This window comes from Rattus norvegicus, chromosome 2, assembly GCF_036323735.1.
Source record: "Rattus norvegicus strain BN/NHsdMcwi chromosome 2, GRCr8, whole genome shotgun sequence".
Taxonomy (NCBI): Eukaryota; Metazoa; Chordata; class Mammalia; order Rodentia; family Muridae; genus Rattus; species Rattus norvegicus.
The window spans coordinates 31,562,118-31,584,332 of NC_086020.1; the positions used below are offsets into that span (position 1 = coordinate 31,562,118).

The 22,215-nt window shown below is 45.7% G+C and overlaps 1 long non-coding RNA gene and 1 other non-coding gene across 2 annotated transcripts in view; both read left to right on the forward strand.

Moving 5' to 3' along the window:
- Positions 1-12,823, forward strand: part of LOC120100680 (uncharacterized) — a 51,788-nt gene extending 38,965 nt beyond the window's left edge. Inside the window, exon 3 of the long non-coding RNA XR_005500535.2 lies at positions 12,491-12,823. This is a non-coding gene — a long non-coding RNA (uncharacterized LOC120100680). The remainder of the gene's footprint in view (positions 1-12,490) is intronic.
- An 8,956-nt stretch (positions 12,824-21,779) lies between these two features.
- LOC120101204 (U6 spliceosomal RNA) lies at positions 21,780-21,883 on the forward strand. The gene has a single exon (XR_005501592.1). It is a non-coding gene; the product is annotated as a U6 spliceosomal RNA (small nuclear RNA).
- Positions 21,884-22,215: the final 332 nt, after the last annotated feature.

Genomic DNA, 22,215 nt, shown 5'->3' on the forward strand with positions numbered 1-22,215 from the left:
AAGGAGGTGACTTTGACCCAGCTCTTCTGGTGCCCTGGCCATCAGAGCCTAGACACCACTACATGGAGGAGGAGGAGGAGGATCGTGGGGTGTCTCAGGACACACAGCCTGACTGGAACCAGGCCTTCTGTGTCCATGGTAGAAGGAGAAAGATCCCACTCTAGTCCTACAGCCGAGTTGCAGGTCTCGTCTTGACCATGGGGACTTGAACGGAACAGTCGCCTGCTTCTCGATGGCTGGATGTGATTCCGTTCCTGGTGTTTCGATGCCTGGAATAACTTATTTGGACATGACTTTGTCACTAGACTCAACAGGGAAGAAAGACTATGTTCAGACCCGCGGAGACTGCTAGCATTAAAGCAAGTCTAACTCACCGAAGGTTGCACTGATGCTCGCACACGAGCCTAGACAAGACAATCGCGTGGACCGACTCACAGTGATGTGCTACTGTTGATCGATGGGCCTGTGTCCCCTTAATGCCTTTGTTTCCTTGGTCTGCATGCTTTCACTCTTGGCATTTTACAAAACAGAAACATCCTAACTTATTTATTTTTTAAAGTGCTTGATTGGACCTTGGGCCTCTCCTGTATCATGCTATCAAGTGCAGCCAGCGTTGGAATGACTACGTGATGCCGTCTCGTGCTGTAATTTATGGTGCAGAGTTATTCTCCAGCCCCCGTGGCTGGTTGTAGAACAGAGTATCTGAGTTGGTCTTGAGGGATGTCAGGCTGTGTGGAGAGTGTGGAGAAGGTGACCCTTGCATCCCCCGAAGCAGTTTCCATCTCCTTCCCTCACTCAGTGGCTCCAGGTTGCCACTGCCTGCCCCACCCCTCCCCCGCCCCGCCCCAGTCCCTTTTCATCTTTTCTACTGTTTATTTTTCCTCCTTCCTTCCAAGACCCGAAACGAGCAGATATTAACTCCTCAGTCCTGCTTGGTATTGTACATTCCTAAAGAGGTTTTACACAAATGACATTATTTGATTGTCATCGAAACCCTGAGCACGGGCACAGAGGTATGGCCTCCATTCTACCCGCAGGAAGTGTTTTTTTGTTTTGTTTTGTTTTGTTTTATTAACTTGAGTATTTCTTATTTACATTTCGAGTGTTATTCCCTTTCCCGGTTTCCAGGCAAACATCCCCCTAATCCCTCCCCCTCCCCTTCCTTATGGGTGTTCCCCTCCCCATCCTCCCCCCATTGCCGCCCTCCCCCCAACAGTCTAGTTCACTGGGGGTTCAGTCTTAGCAGGACCCAGGGCTTCCCCTTCCACTGGTGCTCTTACTAGGAAGATATTTTGAGAGTCGCTGGAGGAGGGACACAAAGAAACTGGCTCTTGTCTCCAGGAGTTCTCTATCCGGTGGTGTTCCTTTATGGAACCTCCTTAGTTCTGTCATGTAGCGCAGGGAAGTGACATTGCTTTCTTCTCTCCATCCCATACACCACTTGGTATGACTGATGTCCACCATTAACCAAGAGTAGGTGCAGCCTTGGGAGGAAAGTCAGGCCAGGTCAATGGTAGGGATGTTCAAACCCCTGCCACCCTTTATTTACCTCAAGCTGGAGTGCAACATCAGAATCAGCTTCCAAGGGGAGTGAGTTGGTCCATCTCTTGGCAGTTTCTTAATGTTGGTCTTTTCATGAACAAGGATTTGTTTGAGGACAACTTCATTTTTCAAGAAGAAAAAGGAAATAACAGAAAATCACCCCACGGGCCATTTTTAATATCGGATGCTTTGCAGACGTTCTTTTGTTTAAGTCACAGCCACAAGGTCCTTGCATGCCAGAAAAGCATTCCACCAACCAGCTGCTTCCCCAACTTTCCCCTCTGTTCATTACTTAGGTTCTAAGTGGTTCTCAACCTGTGGGTCACGACCCCTTTTGCAAAGGTCAACTAAGACTATCAGAAACACAGCTATTTACATTACTGTTCATAACAGTAGCAAAATTACAGTTATGAAGCAGCAACCAAAACGATTTTATGGCTGGGGGGTCACCACAGCACAAGGAACTGTATTAAAGGGTTGCAACATTAGGAAGGTTGAGAACCACTGAGTCGGGGCCTGGTCTATCTCTTTGAGCCTGTGAAGTGTTTACTACATCAGAGACGATGGATGAGTGCCCCTCTTGTAGATAAGTAGTGGAAGCTCTGAGGGATTAGATGGCCAGTAATCTGTCACATAGTAAGAAATAGAACTGAGATAGAAACACAGGCTACTGGCTCTGGCAGTGTGCACAGCCCACCACTGTACCCTTGATAGGCTATGTACATTATCTAGGCCATAGGGAATTAACTACACAGTCTCCATGGATGTGGTAGCTTAGAAACGCCAATTCATAGTGCGCTGACGAGCCTCCCACCCATTCCCATTTCTGTCTCTGTCTCTGTCCAGTTCTTAGCACTTTCCCACGAAAACCCTTGCTGGTGCTTTCTGATTGGCCGAGCTCCCTTTAGTGCTGGTGGCTCCCTCCTCCTTGCATCATGGCTTGCACAGGGTCCTGATTCCTATAGAGTGTATTAAACTATCTAAGTGCTGCCAGAGCTATATTCAGAGAAGGTGAACTGAACTCGAATCTCAGTTCCATTTCTAACTGGCTATTGGCCTGGTACTACTGCCTAATCTCACGGATTATACATCTGCCACTTTATAAACTCAGCATTCACTCTTTCAGCTGTTTTCAGAAGAGAATCATACAAAACCTATGATCAAATTTTGCCACTGTCTCTTGAGAATGTGTTGCAGTCCCATTACCAAAGACCCAGCAGCAGGGGTTGAGCTCTTCTAAAAGAGCTGCATCCTGAAACCTTGGAACACTCACACTCTTACCTGACGCCTCAGTCTTGCAGGAGCTAATTGGTAGATCCACGTGGGAAAAAAATCTTTCTAGTAAAACTACCTGCTTAGCACACGTGTGTTTAAACTGAATGCATACATAGTTCATCATAGAGATAACCTGGGAAGGAATAGTAGGAATATAGAGCCTGGGAGCTTGTGTTTCATGCATTTCTGAGATGTAAGATTACATAAGGTCTTTAAAACAGAAGCAGATGAAATAAGAGCTGACTTTGCTGGAGCTGAGCAGCGTTTGAATCTTGCTCGTTCCAAATTGTGAGATCTTTGCTGATATCACATGTATTGACACAAGAACTCAATGCTTGCCAAAGGTTTACACGCAGTCTCTGGGAATATCTAGTTAACACCCAAAGGCCACAGCAGTGCTGTTTGGGCAAGAACATTGATTTGTGTCAAAGCGAGCTGCTTTCAGCTCTGAAGAATGTTTAAAATCACGTCTTCATTCTCTTTTTCCCTTCTCTCCCAAGATTCACTTGTTCAAAGTATTCGGTATGTCTGCATCTGACTAACACCAGCAAAATGTTTTCTAGATTATTCTAGTACGATTTCTTCTTCTTCATCACCCATGTGTAAATCTTACTGAAGCAGACTTTGACCACCCAGGCTTCCCTCCCTCCCTCCCATCTGCTCTCCCTCCCTCCCTCCCTCCCTCCCCACTCCCTCCCTTCATTCTCCCTTCTATTCTTCATTCCTTCTCCTCCTCCCTCCCTTTTTTCTTTCTTTTCATTTTTTTAGAGGACAAAGGTTTTCCAAATAGTGATTTTTATTTTGAAACTTATAAAAAGTAACACGATCCTTTCTGAAATATTTGATTTGGATCTCAAAATGTAACCTGATGCTCCCAATCAACAACGCTTCTTCTTCCTGGGGCTCAGGCTGGTATCGTGGGGTCTCATTAAGTTATCTAGTCAGCCTGTCTGCTTCAAGCTTGAATCAAATCTGACGTAGTGCCATTTGAGATTACCCATGGAGCTTCGATTGTAGCCCACCTTCATCGACTTGCAATGTGCATTCTTTTTTTTTTTTTTAAAGATTTATTATATATAAGTACACTGTAGCTGTCTTTAGATAACACCAGTAGAGGGCATCAGATCTTATTACAGATGGTTGTGAACCACCATGTGGTTGCTGGGATTTGAACTCAGGACCTCTGGAAGAGCAGCCTGTGCTTTTAACTGCTGAGCCATCTCTCCAGCCCCGCAATGTGCATTCTTAACATGTTTGTATGTATACGTGTGTGTATGTATATATGTATGTAAGCATGTATGCATGCACACATGCATGTATGTACATATGTATGTAAATGACGCCATAGGTTAGAATACCGAGCAGATCACTCTGATGTAACACCTGGCCTAGAACAGTTCATTTGCTCATTCAGAGCAATCAGGCAATGGAGTTACTTTAAAACCTCAAATTGTGTCTAAATATAACAAAATCTTCTTCCATCATCATCGGATCATTTGAAGCTCAGTGACAATTCTTTAACACATGCCATACATGTCAGAGGTCAGAAGAAGACCCTTAATTAGAACAATAGCATTGAGGGAAAGTTACATAGAGTCTTTCTCTATAAGAAAGTTAGTTTTGACCCCCGAACATCACTTTTATTAATCCCTATAAAACCAAGTATATTGGTTACTTGTCTATTACTGTAATGAAACTTCATGGCCAAGCAATCTTTAAGAGAGATGGTTTAACTATGCAATGGTTCCAGAGAGACTGTAATAATGGGGTGAAGAGGTGGTAACAGGACACTGAGAGCTTAAATCTCAAGCAGAGAGTACAGTGAGAATGATGCAAGCCTTCTGTAACCTCAAAGCCCACCCCCAGGGCAGGCCACACCTCCTCCAACAAGGCCACTCCTTAATCCTTCCCAGACAGTTCCACCAACTAAGAACCAAGATTTCAAGCTGTTGGGTCTATGGTACTACCCCACCCCACCACCACTCTATGATTCTTTCTTTCTAGCTGGATTTTTTTTCAAAGCCTCATAATGAATTTCTTAGTTATGTGTTTAAAAACTAACACAAAATAATGTTAACTCCCCCCTAGTCCATAGTATATGAAGAAATATAATCCACCAGGGAGCAGTCACAGAGGCTGACACTGAAATGATAATTTTAAGCAGATATGAGTTTTGAAAAAGCCCCAGTAAGGAGTTATGAACACATTTGTAATATAATATTTTAAAGAGAAAAAACATAAAGGGATTCAGAAAAGAAATAGAATGTCTCAGCAAAGAAATAGAAAAAATAGAGAAAAAATATATTAACTTCAGAACTGAAATATGCAGTAATCTTAACAAAAGGCTTTATCACCTCATCAATAGAACGAGGGCAGAGGAAAAATTAAGGAACTGGAAAATGGAATGGTTGTCATTGTGCACGCTGAAAAACCAGTTTAAAAAGCAAGCAAGCAGACAGACAGACAGAACAGTGTCAGGACCTGTGGGACCGAGACTTTAATTTCCATGTCCTCTGTGAAGGAAAGAAGAAAGAACAGGAAAGCGGGTGTGTGTAGAAATAACAGCTGGAAATTTCTCAAATTCTCCAGGTGAAATAACTTTACTGACTCAACACACACACACACACACACACACACACACACACACACACACACACACACAAATTTGAAACAAGGGAACACAGATGAAATCAGTCTTAAGGGGTCTGCCACTTTCTTTGGGTCTTTGATGACACTTCATGAGTATGGTGCACAGAGAAATGTGTAAGCAGAACAGTCGTACACAAAAAATAAGAATAAATAGAACATTTATTTTAAAATATGATTATAGGGGCTGTCTGAAAAGAAAACCCAAAGAAGATATTTACTAACATCCACCAATGGAAACAGGAGTCTATGGTAATTTTAAATAGAGCAGACTGTACAGCAAATTATCAAAGAGGACATTGTATGCCTACAAAAGTGTCAATCCACGGGGAAAAACAACCTGGGACATTTAAGTGCCAGCCAATAGAACTATAGACTATAGGAACCAAGAAAAGATAGCACCGGATGGAATTGAACATTCTGTGTTGTAGCTGAAAATATCATCAGCCCTGCCAACTGCTTGCAAGGGAAAAACCAAGAGTCTCACTGGGTATACAAGCCACATTTAAGGGCAGAAACTTATATATCACAGTAGATGGCCAACCCAAAATGAATTTAAGTTATTTCTGGAGATTTGTTTTTGTCTCATAATGTGTCGTTTGGCCTTTTTTTTTTAACCTTACTAGTCTCATGCACAAGTCTCTGGCTTATATATTATGATTTCCAATTGTTGTGTTTTTGCACTGTGTGTGTGTGAATTTTGTATTTTTGTGGTGTGTGTATGTGTATGTTTGTGTATGTGTGTGTATTGTGTGCTTTTGTGGTGTGTGTGAATTTTGTATTTTGTGGTGTGTGTGTGTGTGAATTTTGTGTTCTTGTGGTGTGTGTGTGTGTGTGTGTGTGTGTGTGTGTTTCTCCTGTTTTCTTTTTCTGTTTGTTTGGTGTTCTGATTGTCTGCTTATTTTCTAAAGAGAGAGAGGAGGCCAGGGTATGGTGATGTATAACTTTAATTCTATCACTTAGGAGTCAGAGAAATGTGAATCTCTGTGAACACAAAGCCAACTTGGTCTACATTGTGAGTTCTAGGACAACTAGAGTGTCATAACAGAGACAGGCATGGAGTTATATGGGTTAGGAGGTTGGGAGGTTCTGGGAGGAGATGAGAGAGAACAAACTATAATCAAAATATTGTATGAAAATATTTATTTAAGAAAACTATATGTTTCATCAGTCCAAGCAACACCTTAGGTCCCCAGTTGAAATGATTGAATAGCCTCAAACCCTTGAAAAAACTTAATAGAACACTACACATGAAATTAGTAAGAATAGACAATAACAATTCTATCAACTGACAGACAGTAACGCATTTAAGTCATACAGGATGTACCTGATTCAGTGCAGCAAAACTGGAAGTGGCTCTTTGACTCTCAGGACCTCTGACTCATCTCAGACCTCACAACACAGCCCCTCAAACAACCTTGACTGGACATAGACCTCCAGCTATTTGGTCTGAGGTTTGCAATGTTTGGGAGCTTTTGACTTGCTGTTGGACTGGTTTTATTGTTTGGTAAATGTGGTGGTTTGAGTAGGAATGGCCTCCACAGACTTATGTGTTTGAATGCCCATAGGGAGTGGCACTATTAGGAGGTGTGGTCTTGTTGGGGGAAGTGTGTCACTGTGTGGGAAGGCTTTGAGGTCTCCTATGTTTAAGCTCCACCCAGTGTGGTACACAGTCTCCCTCTGGTTGCCTTTGGACCAAGATGCAGAACTCTCAGCTCCTTCTTCAGCACCAATCCTGCCTACACGCTGCCTTGCTTCCTGCCATGGTGATAATGGGCTAGACCTCTGAAAGTGTAAGCCAGCCCCAGTTAAATGTTTTCTTTCATACGAGTTGCTTTGATCATGGTGTCTCTTCACAGCAGTAAAACCCTAAGACAGTAACAGAGAGCCAAGCAGAATGGGGGCGGGCGCTGCAGTGACAGGAGGCAGTAAAGGGTTACGTTGTGGGTTTTTTTTTTTTCAGATTTATTTTATTATTTTAATTGTGAGCGCGAGTGTGTGTGTATGTGAGTGCAGACGAAGCAGACGAGGACAGATCTGTCCGTGTGGGGACAAATAGCTCTGTGCACAAAGCCCATTGATGCAGATTTTTCTTAATATTGTGTGCACTCTCTGGGTGCTGAGCTCTGTGCTGACCATTCTAAGACATGAGTTAAAAAATACAGACGCCCTGGATCCTTTGTAGGAGGAGATTGATTCATGGTTTGGGAAAACGGATATACACGGATGACGTAGCGAAATGTGTGCACAGTGTTAGTGTCTTGGTCACATCGTGTGATGGGACCTGAAATCAGTTGGATCCGCAGCCCCTCCTGGATCCTCTTGACCAGTCTATCACACTCAGCAACCTCACGATTTAACAAGGAACAACACAGATTTGAAAGAGACAGAATAAACACAATATGAACTTCTCTGTGATACTCAGAGAAGGCAAGAAATGTCACGTTCCCTTTCCTTGATAAGATAAGCCTGGCGTACCTTTCCCCCTAGGGAAATCCCAGGATCAGTCAATCTCTCTCTCTCCCTCTCTCTCTCTCTCCCTCTCTCTCTCTCCCTCTCTCTCTCTCTCTCCCTCTCTCTCTCTCTCTCTCTCTCTTTCTCTCTCGTGTGTGCGTGCACACATTAGGCTTGGTGTCAGGGGCTGTCACTGAGGGGTTCAGGGTCACATGTGGAAAAATGTCTGGTTCTATTACCTCAGGGTCCCTGGGCAGGTGGACCCAAGTGTGTCTAGATCTGAATGCTTTAGAAAACAGTGCCTCTAAGTCTTGGGGGGCTGTCTTGTCAGCTCATGGTACCTGTTCCTTCCTTGTTAGACCTTCAGCCATCTTTCTGTCTTCGGGCTTTCATCTTTGAGACTAAAATCCTAAGAGCGGGTCACCTTCTAGGAACCCTTTGCATCACCCTACACACAACCACATGACCGTCAAACAAGCAAACAAAACAAGGCATCCGTGGTAGGGTATGCTATAATCCCAGTACTTGGGAGGCAGGATCGTAAGTTTGAGGCCAGTGTGGGTTACCCAGTGTCTCAAACAAAACAAAATATCACCCCCACTGAGGTGATAGGGAATTGGGGACTTAGGGTTAGGGAGGAAGGCTCTAGGACTTGGCGCTATATTTGGAGAATAGTCAACATTCAGTGAGCAATAGCTGTGGTGATCCCAGCCTCCTCCTGAGGTTGCTGGGGAGGAGGAGAAAGAGTCTCGCTCGCTAGACTTCCGGAACTTGAGCTATATAGAAAATAATGAGTAAAGCCCACTGGTGATGGTCTCATGCTCACAGTTGGGATAGAGCAGTGGGAGTAACCATAGTTTCCCAAACCAGCGGTGATGAGGTGAGGTAGCGTCCTGGGGGTAAAACCTCGGGAAGTAATGAGTGCTTAGCCTCAGAGTAGGGATAGATGTGGCAACAGAATGTCTCTCAGGGCCCCTGTGTCTCTCCTGCTGCTGTTCCAGGGCAGCTGTCATCCTAGGCGTGTGACTTCCGGAGAAAGTGACATTTGCAGACAACCAGGATACATTCCACCCACCCCAAACAGAAATCACAGGGAAAACGCCCCACAGGCTTCAGTCCCTTCTCGAGGGGCAGTGACCAAATCAAAGTCCAGGAACTTAGGATGTTTCTAGATCAACTGTGAGGGCCTCTTTTGCAGGTGGCATCCATTTTGACAGAAATTAGAACAGCCATTTCACAGAGCAGAAAAGAGGAATTAGATCCCATGGACCTTCTGAGGCGGGACTTTTAGCAACCGGAAACATTCAGGAATCCAGGTTTTTTTGTTTTTGTTTTTGTTTTTGTTGTTTAGGTCTTTGTCAGCTGCAAGGAAGCAGGTGAGTAGCTTGGAGCCATTTAAAAGGGGCCTGTTCCACACGGGCTGAAGATAAACCTGTGGCTGGCTTTTTTTTTGGAGTAAGCATAGCTTGAAGAGGCACCATTTGCTTTCAGTCAAACTGTCATCGCATTCCCCTCAGGAGGGCAAGGGTGGAGGAGCGCCGTTCCAGAGCAGAAGACCCTGAGCCAGCTAGCTGGGAAAACCTGGGTTCTAGGCCCATCTGGTCACTGAAGGGGTGAGTCCTCTCCGTGGACCTGCTTATTTTCTGTCTGTGGAAGGGGTGGGACCACCCAAGAATGTTCAATTGCTGACCCCTGGGCCAAATCCAACCTGCAACCATGTTTTTCTTGGGTCTACAAATTATCCTTAAGAGAGCCATTTGCCTGCTTTGGAAAGGGTGTACACTCTCCTCCTCAAGAGGCCCTGATATGCTGGTACTGTGTCATACCAGGCCAGTCCTGCCTTAGGAAACTGCCCTATTCCTGTAAACATCTGTCTGCGGCCCAGGAGCTAGGGTACCTTAGAAACTTCTGGCCACGGCTTTCCTGGTTCTATAGTTCTCTAAGGCCTCTTCTAATTTCTGCTGCTTCCACTGCCACACACACCACTGTCCATAAATATTTGACACCCCGGCACTTTGAGTCAATTATTCTTTTCAGAAAACTGGAGGGATAAAAGACATAATTAACGACCTGAGAGAAAAACGAAGGCAACGACAGCTATAAATAGCACAACGGTAGGCGGAAACCCTGAACCCCACTTGACCTTCTCTAGGCTAGGACGGTCTGAGCCTTGCCTGGTAGAAGGGGCTAAGTGGAGTCAGCTCAGGTCACATACAGGGCTGTAGGCTTCACACAGCCAAGCAACGGGAAGCCTGGGTACAGCTGAGGCAGACTTGGGGCCAGGTAGGTATGAGATGGGGAAGGGTTGCCTGCACCAACCCCACCTTCATGCACCCAGGAAGCGACACTCACCCAGCCTTGGCAGATCCTTTCCTAAAGCATCTGTTTTGTAAGCAAATTCTCCCTCATCCCTCTTCTCGAGACCTGCACACTGTAGGTCCATTCCCTCCCTCCTGTCCTCAATTCACGAACCAGAGAAACGGAGTTGAAGTGACGTCAAAGCTAACACTGAGCGGGGCTGTCCGAGACTCATTCCCGAGTGGGCCCTTTTATCACTGTGTAACCAGAGTCCCAGAAGAAGACACAGGTCCAGAGTGCTGTGGCTTTGTTGGTTGATTTTTTTCAACCTCAAACCTTTGCAGTATTGGGTTAATTACAGCATCATTGGGGTTGATTCCTTTAAGCTAGGGGTTCACAATCTGTGGGTCCGCGGCCACAGTGGTCACCTAAGGCCATCAAAAAAAAGATACTTACATTAACATTCTTAGCAGTAGCAAAATTAGTTATGAAGCAGCAACGAAAATAATTGTATGGTTTGGGGTCACCACAACATGAGGAATTGTATTAAGGGGTCGCAGCATTAGGAAGGGTGAGAACCAGTGCTTTAAATCTGTCTGTAATTTGAATCCTTTTCAGATCAGTGATCAACACTTTGTAATTGTAACCTCTCTTCCCACCTCCAGCCCTGAATAAAACATGTCACATCCCAAGCACCCCACCCTAAGCCTACAATATCATGCCTAGAATGGTCCAGTGACGGGTGGTTTCTCATTCTCCTCCTGGACCCTCCTGCTTCTCAATCTGTGTTTTCTAGAATGTCTATCAATCTTACCTGAGAGATCAAGAACTACTTTGGAAGTTCAGGTTTGTCTCACAGTGTGAGAAAGGTTTGCAATCAAGATATTCAGCCAGTAATGTGGGGACCAAAATGTGTGGTCCTCAAGGTTCAAAGGTAGATGATAAACTGAGGCAGGGAAGACAGCGAAGGCAGAGACTCCTGCCCATCTGCATCCTGGGATCCAGATCAGTGCTGGGACACAATGAGATGAAGTGTGCAAATGAGAGCTGAGTAGATCCCCCAAATGAAAGAGATCCTTTCCGAAGAAAGCCTGAAACCCTGTCCTATCACATGACTTTCAAAAAGAACGCAGTGAGCAAAAACCAAATTGGATAATAATGTGGGAGAGAAATGAAAAATAGTATGTATCCTATGATACAATTTTACTTTCCTTTTTTCAGAGATTTATTTACTTATGTATGCGAGTACACTGTCACTGTCTTCAGACACGCCAGAAGAGGTCATCAGATCCCATTACAGACGGTTGTGAGCCAACATGTGGTTGCCGGGAAATTAATTCAGGACCTCTGGAAGAATAGTGTTCTTAACCACTGAGCCATTTCTCTAGCCCTTTTTAAATTTTTTTTTGCACTTTTACTTTCATTTTTTAAAAAGTGTACTTTCATTTTTTTAAAAGTTTCATTAGGTGTATTATACCTGCAGGTGTCCAGAGGTGTGCAGAGAGGCCAGAGGAGGCTTCTAGATCTCTGGGAGCCAGAGTTACAGTCAGGGATCAGCTGTCATGTGGGTGCTGAAATCGAACCCAGGTGCCCTGGAAGAATAGCCAGTGCTCTTAACTACTGAGCCATCTCTCCAGCCCCTTGGTCTAATTTTTTTTAATGTCTACTCATTTAGAAGAATAGAGACAAAAGCTATGGATAGGTTGAACTTTGCACACTCACTGTCTTTGGGTAAGCAGAACACCTCATTTTGCATAATACGTTTCTGAGGCATTCAGTGAAGGGAAATGGGTTTCTACTACTGTGTCAGCTGGTAGATAAGGACATGCTTTAGACCTCACTTGGAGCACACCAGCTCTCTGAAGAGCTGTACAGAAAAAGATTGCTTAGCCGCTCATTAGCACGGGAGGTCATGACGGTTTTCTAACTCACGATCTATAAGAATTTTAGTGTGTGTGTGTGTGTGTGTGTGTGTGTGTGTGTGTGTGTGCATGAGCGTGCCCTCTGAGGGCAGAAGCACTGGACTCTTTGGAGGTACAGTTACAGGCAGTCGTGAGCCACCTAATGTGGGTGTTGGGAGTTGAACACATCCTCTGTAAGAGAAACATCCCATCCAAACCGCGGAGTTCTCTCTTCAAGACCAGCGATTTCCTAACACCCAAAAGCTATGCCCACCCAAACCACCGATGAGGAGGTGGGGAGAGTCTGAACCACATTTAGACTCAATATTGATTTACTAAATAAATACTTATCGAGGGCTATGCTTATCTTACAGGCTTTTAATCAAAACAAACGTTACGGAATGAAGTCGGAGTGAGCTGTCTATGTCAACTGCATCCTAAGTGGCCTCTCAGGCTGCAGAGTGTGTAACCGGGGTTGGCTGCTACCCTGAATTCTTCATCTTGGTATGGTTTTTCTCTACGTCTGTCATTTAACAGGACTGCGGTCCCGTGATGTTTTCCTGTGAATCCATCAGAACTATAAATGTGGATGCACGATAATAATTCAGAGACCCAGTGTGAAGAACGCTCCCAATGAGAATGTTAGCTGCCATGGACAATTTCTCTTTTTTACTGTAGTTTGAAGCCATTAAAATATTTGTTCGTGATTTATTGCTTCTCAAGACAGATGTAGGGACTGGTCTATTTTTCATATGACATGGGAGTTTACTTTTCAAAATATTCTCCCTGGCCTTGTGGAGAAATGCACATTGTGGCACTTCCTTCTCCTGACATGCGCAAAAGCACTATTCATCAAGAGGCGTTTTTTTTTTTTTTTTTTCAGTGTGCTTCTTATTCTTTCAAGAGTATAAACTCAGGGCTGGAGAGATGGCTCAGGGGTTAAGAGCACTGACTGTTCTTCCAGAGGTCCTGAGTTCAAATCCCAGCAACCACATGGTGGCTCACAACCATCTGTAATGAGATCTGATGCCCTCTTCTGGTGTGTCTGAAGACAGCTACAGTGTACTTATATAATAATAATAATAATAACAACAACAACAACAACAACAACAACAACAAGAGTATACACTCAGCACAGCCCTTTACAAGCAAAGGAGAGCCTCGGACTCAAAGTGCTCTGGGAAATTAAGAACAGGGCCATCTTATTTCTCCAAGCTTCTCTCCTGTCTGCTCTCTTTCTTTTCCTCCTCTCAAATCCATAACTGTATTGGACCCAGTGCTGAATCGCAGGAAATGAGACGTGACCTATTAAAAAGGAAATGAATAATTTGAGAGAGGGGAAATTGCACTGGTGGCTGGAAGCATGGACATTACGGCTTAACTGTACAGGCTTATTCTACCGCTCTACGGAGTGAATTGCTTCCGGGCGGCACATCTCCCATCACCGAAATTACCGCATGACGTCAGCAAAATGAGTCAAACCGTGTTTAGGTTCTATATCAACTTTACGTTTTTCTCTCAATATTCTTTTTATAAGTCATTTTTAATTAATGGATGCATATACATAGCCACCCTCTTGGAATAGTTGTTAAATCCCCTAACTCTCGAGCTAAACCTGGACTTAAATGACCTGCGTAAGCGGGCTCATAAGCTAATGTTTCATGGACAAAATTATAAGCAGAATCCCTCGTGTCTTTAAGGACCAGCAGAAGGAACCTTGTCCCTCCTATGAGCCGTGCGGGAACAACAAAGAAGGAGGATGGGGATCCCGGATGCTGCTGGAGGTCACATTTGGAAAGTGTTGCGTCCACACATAACGTTAGAAAGCATCACCATTAAAATCAGGATTTGGGTGGTTTGACTGTACGACATGCTAGCTTAGCAATGTTTGCCTTAGAAATAAACCTGCTCGCTACAAAGCTCTGTGCTCTAAGCCTGAGCTATTGGGATTTATCCCTTTGATTTAATGATTATGATCTGTGCTCTAAGCCTGAGCTATTGGGATATATCCCTTTGATTTAATGATTATGAACAACCGTGTATCAGCTTCCTGGGACATTCTTTTTTTTTTTTTTTTGGTTCTTTTTTTCGGAGCTGGGGACCGAACCCAGGGTAGGCAAGCGCTCTACCACTGAGCTAAATCCCCAACCCCTTCCTGGGACATTCTTAATGGCTCTGAAATGGAAAGAGCAAGACTTTCCAGGAGCTGAAGAGTGGGTGAGGGAATTACAGTCTGCTTATCTGTTAACAAAGAGGTTAACAGTTATCAGCATCAAAACTAGAGAATAGAAGTCAGCAGTAGGAAATGACTGGCACCTCGGGCTGGAACGGAGAAGGAGCAGCAAAGGGAGATCAGGGAGGTGTGGGTGGTCGGTTCTGGGTCAGGATGTCAGGGGGTGGCGTGAGGGTGCAACTGTGTCAGCCTTCAGCCACTGAGCCTTCCAGACGGGTTTCACTGTACAGATGCGTATGTGACTGTAGTTAATCTAAAAATTATAAACGGTATCAACAGCAAATGCATGGCCTTTGAATGGCTCCCAGATGACTGGAAATGAGGGATCTGAAAACAAAGTCTTGTCCTTCTTCCACCTTTAGAAGAAGATGTGCTGAGGTGGGAAAAGAATGTATTTCGCTGTTTGTTTGGTTTTTTTTTTACTTTACATCCTTCCTATAAGTAGTACTAACTTCATACGGTGCTAATTATGATGAAGTAAGTCCAGGGGAAGGCACTGGTATCCAAAAGAAGTCACTCAGGCCTCAGGTAGATGACATCACTCAGGTAACATGAGCTTGCCTGTGTGGGGGGTGACTGTGTATAGTGTGAACTTGTCTGTAAGTGACATGGTTGTATGTGATCGTGTATAGTCTTAACTTGCCTGTGTGGGGGGTGATTGTGTGTGATTGTGTGTAGTGTGAACTTAGTTGTATGTGGGGTGACTGTGTGTTATTGTGTATAGTGTGAACTTGCCTGTAATTGATATGGTTGTATGTGATTGTGTATAGTCTTAACTTGCCTGTGTGGGGGTGATTGTGTGTGATTGTGTATAGTGTGAACTTGCCTGTATGTGACATGGTTGTGTGTGAATGTGTATGGTATGAGCTTGCCTGTACTCAAGGTGATTGTGTGTGAATGTGTATGGTATGAGCTTGCCTGTATGTGAGGTGGTTGTGTGTAAATTCAAATCATACTGCATCTCTCCACCGGAGTGAGTCTACAAAACTCCCCAGGCTGAGGCTTCAGGCTCAGAGTCCAGATTGAGTGCATTTGTGGGACCCCAGCTCCCCTGAGCAGAAAATAATGGTGTCAAGCACTTAGCCTCAGGAATAGCTGAGGACAGGTTATACCACAACTACCCAGGGTGCAAAGGCAGAATTGGAATCTCTCGGGGATTCCTAAAGACCTTCACTGATATCAGACTCCCTCCCTCCTACACTTTTTAGTATTTTATTAGCAACCAACCAACAACAGATCCTTGGCTGGGTTAAAGGGCAGTCAGCCTTTTACATCATTTGATTCGTCTTGTCACTGAGATAAAGGGGACAGGGCTGTCTGTGGTGACCGGAAACATGGTGAGCGATCCATAAAGAGGAGGAGCAAATAGACACCCTGCACAAAAATACTTTTCTTCTAGACAGTTCTGTGAAAACCTTGGGGTCAGTAGGGAGAAGGGTACTCAGTTAAGATTTCATAAACCCAACAGAAAACAGTAATTTTAAGATTAGCTTGTCATGTATCATGCTTCTCCAAATGGCCAGAAGCGAGTGTGACTGGCCTCTGTCTGTCAGGCTGGTTTGGGGAAGCCTTTGAACACCAACGCTTGTGGTTCGGCAGGGCCTATGACTAACTGACCCATCTGTGTACCGTCCACTTTGGAAAGAGAAACTTTCCCGGTGGCATGCAAAAGAAAACACCAAGCGAATCCCAGAAGGGTAAGTCTAAACCAAAGCCCAACCAAGAAAGAGAGCAGGAGAGAGACTACCAGCAGAGGCAAGAAGAAATAAAAGTCCCATTGTCCTCAACGGGTCCTGGGCTCCCAGACAGACTTGCATGCTTGCCCTGTGGCTTGTGCTACACCCAGATGCTCTGTCCTAGAGAGCACATTCCAGTGTGGGGGGGGGGGACATCAGGTAGCCTTCCACCTAAACTCCTCAACCAGTGGGAGAACTCACTCTGAAGATAGGACATCACGATGTGGAAGATCAGTGGACACTAATGAACCTAAGACTGTATTTACCAGGACATTAGGGAATGATGTATCTGGAAGTGGTGGGCTCTTGGGAGGAGTCCGGGTGGGTTAGGGTGATAAGGAAGGAGAGGTGTTCCAGACTGGCTGAAGCGGGGAACAGGAATCTGCCTCCAGGAACCAGACCAGGCTCCAGATTTTAGTTTCCTGTCCACGTTTGCCCCTGGAATCCTGGAAGCAACTAAGAAAGATTCCCCAGTAGCAAAAGCTATATTCAACTGCATTCTGCTAGAAACAGAGTCTGCCGGAACATCCATGTGCTTAATAGAGAGCCCTCTGGGATGAGAAGCCCTAAGATAAAAGTTCTATTGTTTTGTCTGTCTGTCCGTCTGTCCCTCCATCTGTCCACCCATCTGTTTGTCTGTCCGTCATTTAAGAAAAGGGTTTAAAGGGTCGAGTGTGAAGCCAGGTGTGAAGCCAGGTGTGAATCACATAACTGTTGACCCCAGCATTCAGTAGAATTGAAGTTCCAAGGCCATCCTGGCCTACATAGGAGTTTTAGGCCAATCTGGGTTGTATAATGAGATCCTGCCTCTGGAGCGGGTTTTCGAGCCCCAGGCATGGTGGAAGGTAGTGAGGGAGAGGAAGGCAAGGGAGTGGGAGCACAGGCCATTGACCAAAGTGGACAGAGTGGAAAGAGGGTGGTGTGTAAGTCGAGAATCACGGATGTGAGTGAGTAACTATGTAGGACACCTGGTGGCTTTGCATCTGGCACCACCAGGGAGAGAGGGCTGGGCCTTCGCCATTCCTTCCTGAGCCAGTGCTCTGAGAGTCTCTGGACACGGTCCTGCAAAAGAGAAAAGAAAGGGGTTTGCTTACTGGTCCCTCTTAGGTTCCAGTTTTAACACACAGTTCTAGAACTCCCTAGGGTTCCCTGTCACCAAGACTGAAAACTGTTGGCAGCCATTGCCAACCCTTTAAACTGGAGGATGGCAGAGGGGTACATACGGGGGTGCTAGGAGTGCTGAATGCTGAGGAGGAAGGAAGACACCATGGCGACAAGGGCCGAAGGAGACAGGCCAGGAGTGCTTTACCACTCCACCCCTAGGTCGCTGTCCTCACCCCACCAGAAGAAAAGTAAAAAGGATCCCCCAGAACATTAGGACATTCTAAACAAAACCAACAGAAAGCGTCCTTTGTTAGAGGTGGGCTGCACTCCTACAGGCCTGATGAATTTGACGGCGGGCTATGCTGTTATCAGGTAGGCTCTGTTCTGTACACTTGGGAGACTCTTGGCACCCCTCTGGGCTCCAGGGTTTTCATTGGTAAATGAGGACTAGATGTGGTCCCTAATGGTCCTGATGCTGTTCTCTGCTGCTAGGAGATAAGCCCCGCCCCCTACTTCACATCCTTAGTTCAAGGCACCTGCTAGCTAGGCAATTGACACCTGGCCCTCAGCAGCTCTTTGCCCTAACAGGAGCAAACCCTCTGCCAGCAGTGCAGGCCAGGGAGGCAGGAGGCAGGGCTGATCCCAGGAATCTGCAGTCTCTGAGAGCCTCCCGCTTAGTTCAGTGCTCCACTGTTATCATACTGAATTTTTCAATAGCTTCCCGACAAAGGGCTCTCCGTTTCCATTTTGTACTAAGCTCTGGAAATCCTGCCACCCTTTCCACCAAGGCAGCTCAGTGCCTTCCAGAAGGCAGCCACTTAGATTGGAAGCTTGTGTGGACAGAGCTATCAAAGGAACCATTGCTACCAATGACAGCTTTGATTGGTTTTAACAGAAAGTTCAAGCAATGCATATATTTGAATGCTCTCTCTCTTTCTTTATGTGTGTGTGTGAGTGTGTGTGTGTGAATGTGAGTTTGTGTGTGAGTGTGTGTGAATGTGAGTTTGTGTGTGAGTGTGTGTGAATGTGAGTTTGTGTGTGTGTGAATGTGAGTTTGTGTGTGTGTGTGAATGTGAGTTTGTGTGTGTGTGAGTGTGTGTGTGTGAATGTGAGTGCGTGAGTGTATGTGAGTGTGCGAGTGTGTGAGTGTGAGTGTCTGAGTGTGAGTGTGAGTGTGTGAGTGTGAGTGAATGTGAGTGTGTGAGTGTGAGTGAATGTGAGTGTGTGAGTGTATGTGTGTGAGTGTGTGTGAATGTGTGAGTGTGTGAGTGTGAGTGAATGTGAGTGTGTGAGTGTATGTGTGTGAGTGTGTGTGAATGTGTGAGTGTGTGAGTGTGTGAGTGTGAGTGAGTGTGTATGAATGTGAGTGTGTGAGTGTATGTGAGTGTGTGAGTGTGTGTGAGTGTGAGTGAGTGTGTGAATGTGAGTGTGAGTGTATGTGTGTGAGTGTGTGTGAGTGTGAGTGAGTGTGAGTATGAGTGTGTATGTGTGTGAGTGTATGTGAGTGTGTGTGAGTGTGTGTGTGTGTGTGTGTGTGCGCGCATTCATGCATGCATACACCCATGCACAGGAAAAAGCTTAAAATGCCCAGAGATACCTTGAGCGACTTACTACTATCATATAAATGGCACATGTTTCAAACTGAGCAATTCTGTAAATCAATCCATTTGGAGAATCTGTTGAGTTATTGGTATTTTGAAAACTTGACAGAAGTAGCTTATAAGTAATACAGTTGAGGAATACAGCTGTGTCAGGACCATCGTGGGACAGGGGCGTGTGTGTTGTCACCAATCACTCAGAGTGAGTTTATATTCCCTCATCATCACTCAAAGGAGGTAAACACCACATCCACCTTATATTTTTGGAGATTCACAGTTATCTGAGAATAAGAATTTCATTGTAGGGCTGGAGGGATAGTTGTGTGCACACTGCCTTTTGCAGAGGACCTGAATTTGGTTCCTGACCCCACACTGGGCAAGTCACAACTGTCTGTATCTCCAGTTCCAATGAGTATTAGCCTCCACCAGCACCTGCACTTACATACATGAGCACCTACACACACACATACACTCTCACTCACACACTCTCACACACTCTCACACACTCACTCACACACACTCTCACACACACTCACACACACTCACACACACTCACACAACACACTCACATACACTCACACACACTCACACACACTCACTCACACTCACACACACTCACACACACTCACACACTCTCACACACACTCACACACTCACACACTCACACATACTCACACACACTCTCACACACACTCACTCACACACACTCACACACTCTCACTCACACACTCACTCACTCACACACACTCACACAACACACACACACTCACACACACACTCACTCACACACACACACTCACACACTCTCACACTCACTCATACACACTCACACACACTCACACACACACACACTCACACACACACACTCACACACACACACACAAAGGTAGGGAGATATGGGGAGGGACAGAGAGACTTAGAAGGAATAAGAACCTACTTGCATCCGCCCTTGTTTCACAGAGATGTCTCTTTATAATTTGTTTAAAATGTGCTTAATCAATCAATCTCTCCCTCCAGACAGGATGTTTTCTCTTAAAAGACCAAAAGATATTAAATAAGGACAGATAGTGTCCGTGTAATTGCAAGGACACAATGGGCTCCCAGAACATTAGCCAAAAATGACCCTCGAACTATGATCTAGTCAAACCTTTCATTTCACAGATTAGAAAGCCAAGAATTGAGGCGTCTAAATAAGCCGTCTGAGGTCACAGATTAATCTGTACCAAAACCTGGCATCTAACCCCAGTGAATTTCCCCCTAAACCACTCTGCCTTTAAGAACGAGGAAGCATAAATAAGAACCTCAGCCCTTATATAGTCTTCCCAACCCATCATTATGGGGAGAAGACCTCAGCTGTTTTAATTGCCACCTGTAGAAGTACTTGGCGGGCCCATGCATTACATATTTGGCAAGCCCACGTGAAAGACGCTTTGAGAACTCGGGCAAAATGAGAACGTCAACAGAGTGCTTTTTATTTGTAGGTTGGAAGCGAGCACTCTTAGCTCAGGCTGCCGGCTTTCTAGTGACTTCAGGGTTGCCGCTTTAATGCTTCAGTGAGCAGCAAATTGGACCACAAGAGCGTCAATCACGCGATCCTGCCAAGCAACACCCCCTCCAACCAAGCGAAGTGTGATGTTTTGCTTGCTCGGAAACAGCTCCATTCATAGCATGGGTGTGGAGGAGCCCTCAATCCAGGGGATTCTGTGCTCCTCAAACATCTGCCCTTCTATGTGATTCTTCGAAACTGAATTTCTGAGTTGTGTCCAGTCCATAAGCGTCCAATCAGATGTGAGCAACTGCTGCCACTGCTGTCCGGGTGGGTGGGTGAGCAGTGACCAGACCGCATTAAGCCTCAGTCAGGAAATTAGTGAGGTGCAAATTGCATAGCAGTGGCTTCAGGGCAAGAGGAAAATTGCAGACCATGGGGGAGGGAGAGAGAGAGAGAGAGAGAGAGAGAGAGAGAGAGAGAGAGAGAGAGAGAGAGAGAGAGAGAGTATTTTGGAATCTGGCAGTGGGGAGCCACTGGGCATAGTCGTCATTGGCGGGGTCCGGGTGGGGAAGCAACAGCTTTTAAAAAGGAAGCACGATGTGCCAACGGAAAAACTCAGTGTTCCTAAGGGTTTGCCCTGTAACCTACGCCCAGGTCAAGACAGAGAGCGCCCTCTTGTGTTCATTTCCAGCCACCCACCCGGGGTTGGGCGGGGAGGCAGGCGCGAGGGTGTGAGGGTACTGCCATTTTCTGCCTCGTGTTTTCACCTAGCCCAAAAGACAAGCCAGGAAAAGACCAGTTACTGGAGTCCTTCCAGATTTTTTTTTCCCCCACAGCTCAGCTGCCGAGACAGAGCCTGGTAGTCTGCTGACCCAGCCCAGCAGCCCCTTCAACAAGCTGGCTCTTGAGAGGATGGATGAGATTAGGAGCTGAATGGGTGGGTGTCACCTGGAGGACCGACTAGGAAGTGACAACACCAAGATGGCCGTCGGGCTCCCATCTCCTTGCAGAGCTAGCCTCTGCCCTGAAGAGTCTGGCTGAGGGATGCGGACTCTTCGAGCATCCTTCTCACATGGAATGGCATTGGGCTGATCTTCTGTTTCTTTTTTTGGTGTTTCTGTGGTTTCTTCTTTTCCCCCATTGTAGGCTCTCTGAGTTTCCTTAGAGAAACCATCATGGTGGAGGCCATAGGTTGCTTTGCTCCGTGGGTTTCCTGTTAGGCCCACAAGGCTTTGGCAGCCACGGTGCTGACTTTTGTGGCCTGGAGTCACGGCTGGATTTGCTTAGCTTGCCACCTGGCTGGAGGGGATGCTTTTGCCACGAGAGGAGAAGCCTCCAGAGAGTTTTAAATAGTTTTCATATTCTGGCTGCGAGTGTGGGTTTGGCTTTCCTCCAGTGCATAGTGTCTTCTGCACTAGTTTGTGTGTGTGTGTGTGTGTGTGTGTGTGTGTGTGTGTGTGTGTGTGTACCCCGTTTCAAGTTAAGCATCAAAATGAACAGCCAGTGCTCACTTTGGCAGACGCGCTGGAACCAAAATAATACACGGAAGCTTAACATGGCCCCTGCACGAGGATGACATGCGGATTCCTGAGGCAGTCCGTATTTTAAAACTCAAACAAAGTACCAGTTAGAGTCCTTTTGTGCATCCTGTGGGATGAAAAGGAGATGGTCACAACGACCCGGCTAAGGCAGCCCAGGGCTTCTTAGATGTCAACTCCAGTGAAGACTTTTCTTAAATGGCAGCCTTCAATCAGCCCCTTGGTGGAGCTGGCACTGTTGCACTTCCTGTTACCATGTTCCTCGTGGAGACTCATCCCTCAGGCCTTTCTCCTGCATCGCCAGCTCTCCCAGTCCTGTCCCTTTTGCAGTCTCTCCTCCTTCCACTCACTGTGCTTGCCTTGAGCTCTCCTGGGATTCTATGCTCAGATGTCTTCTCCTC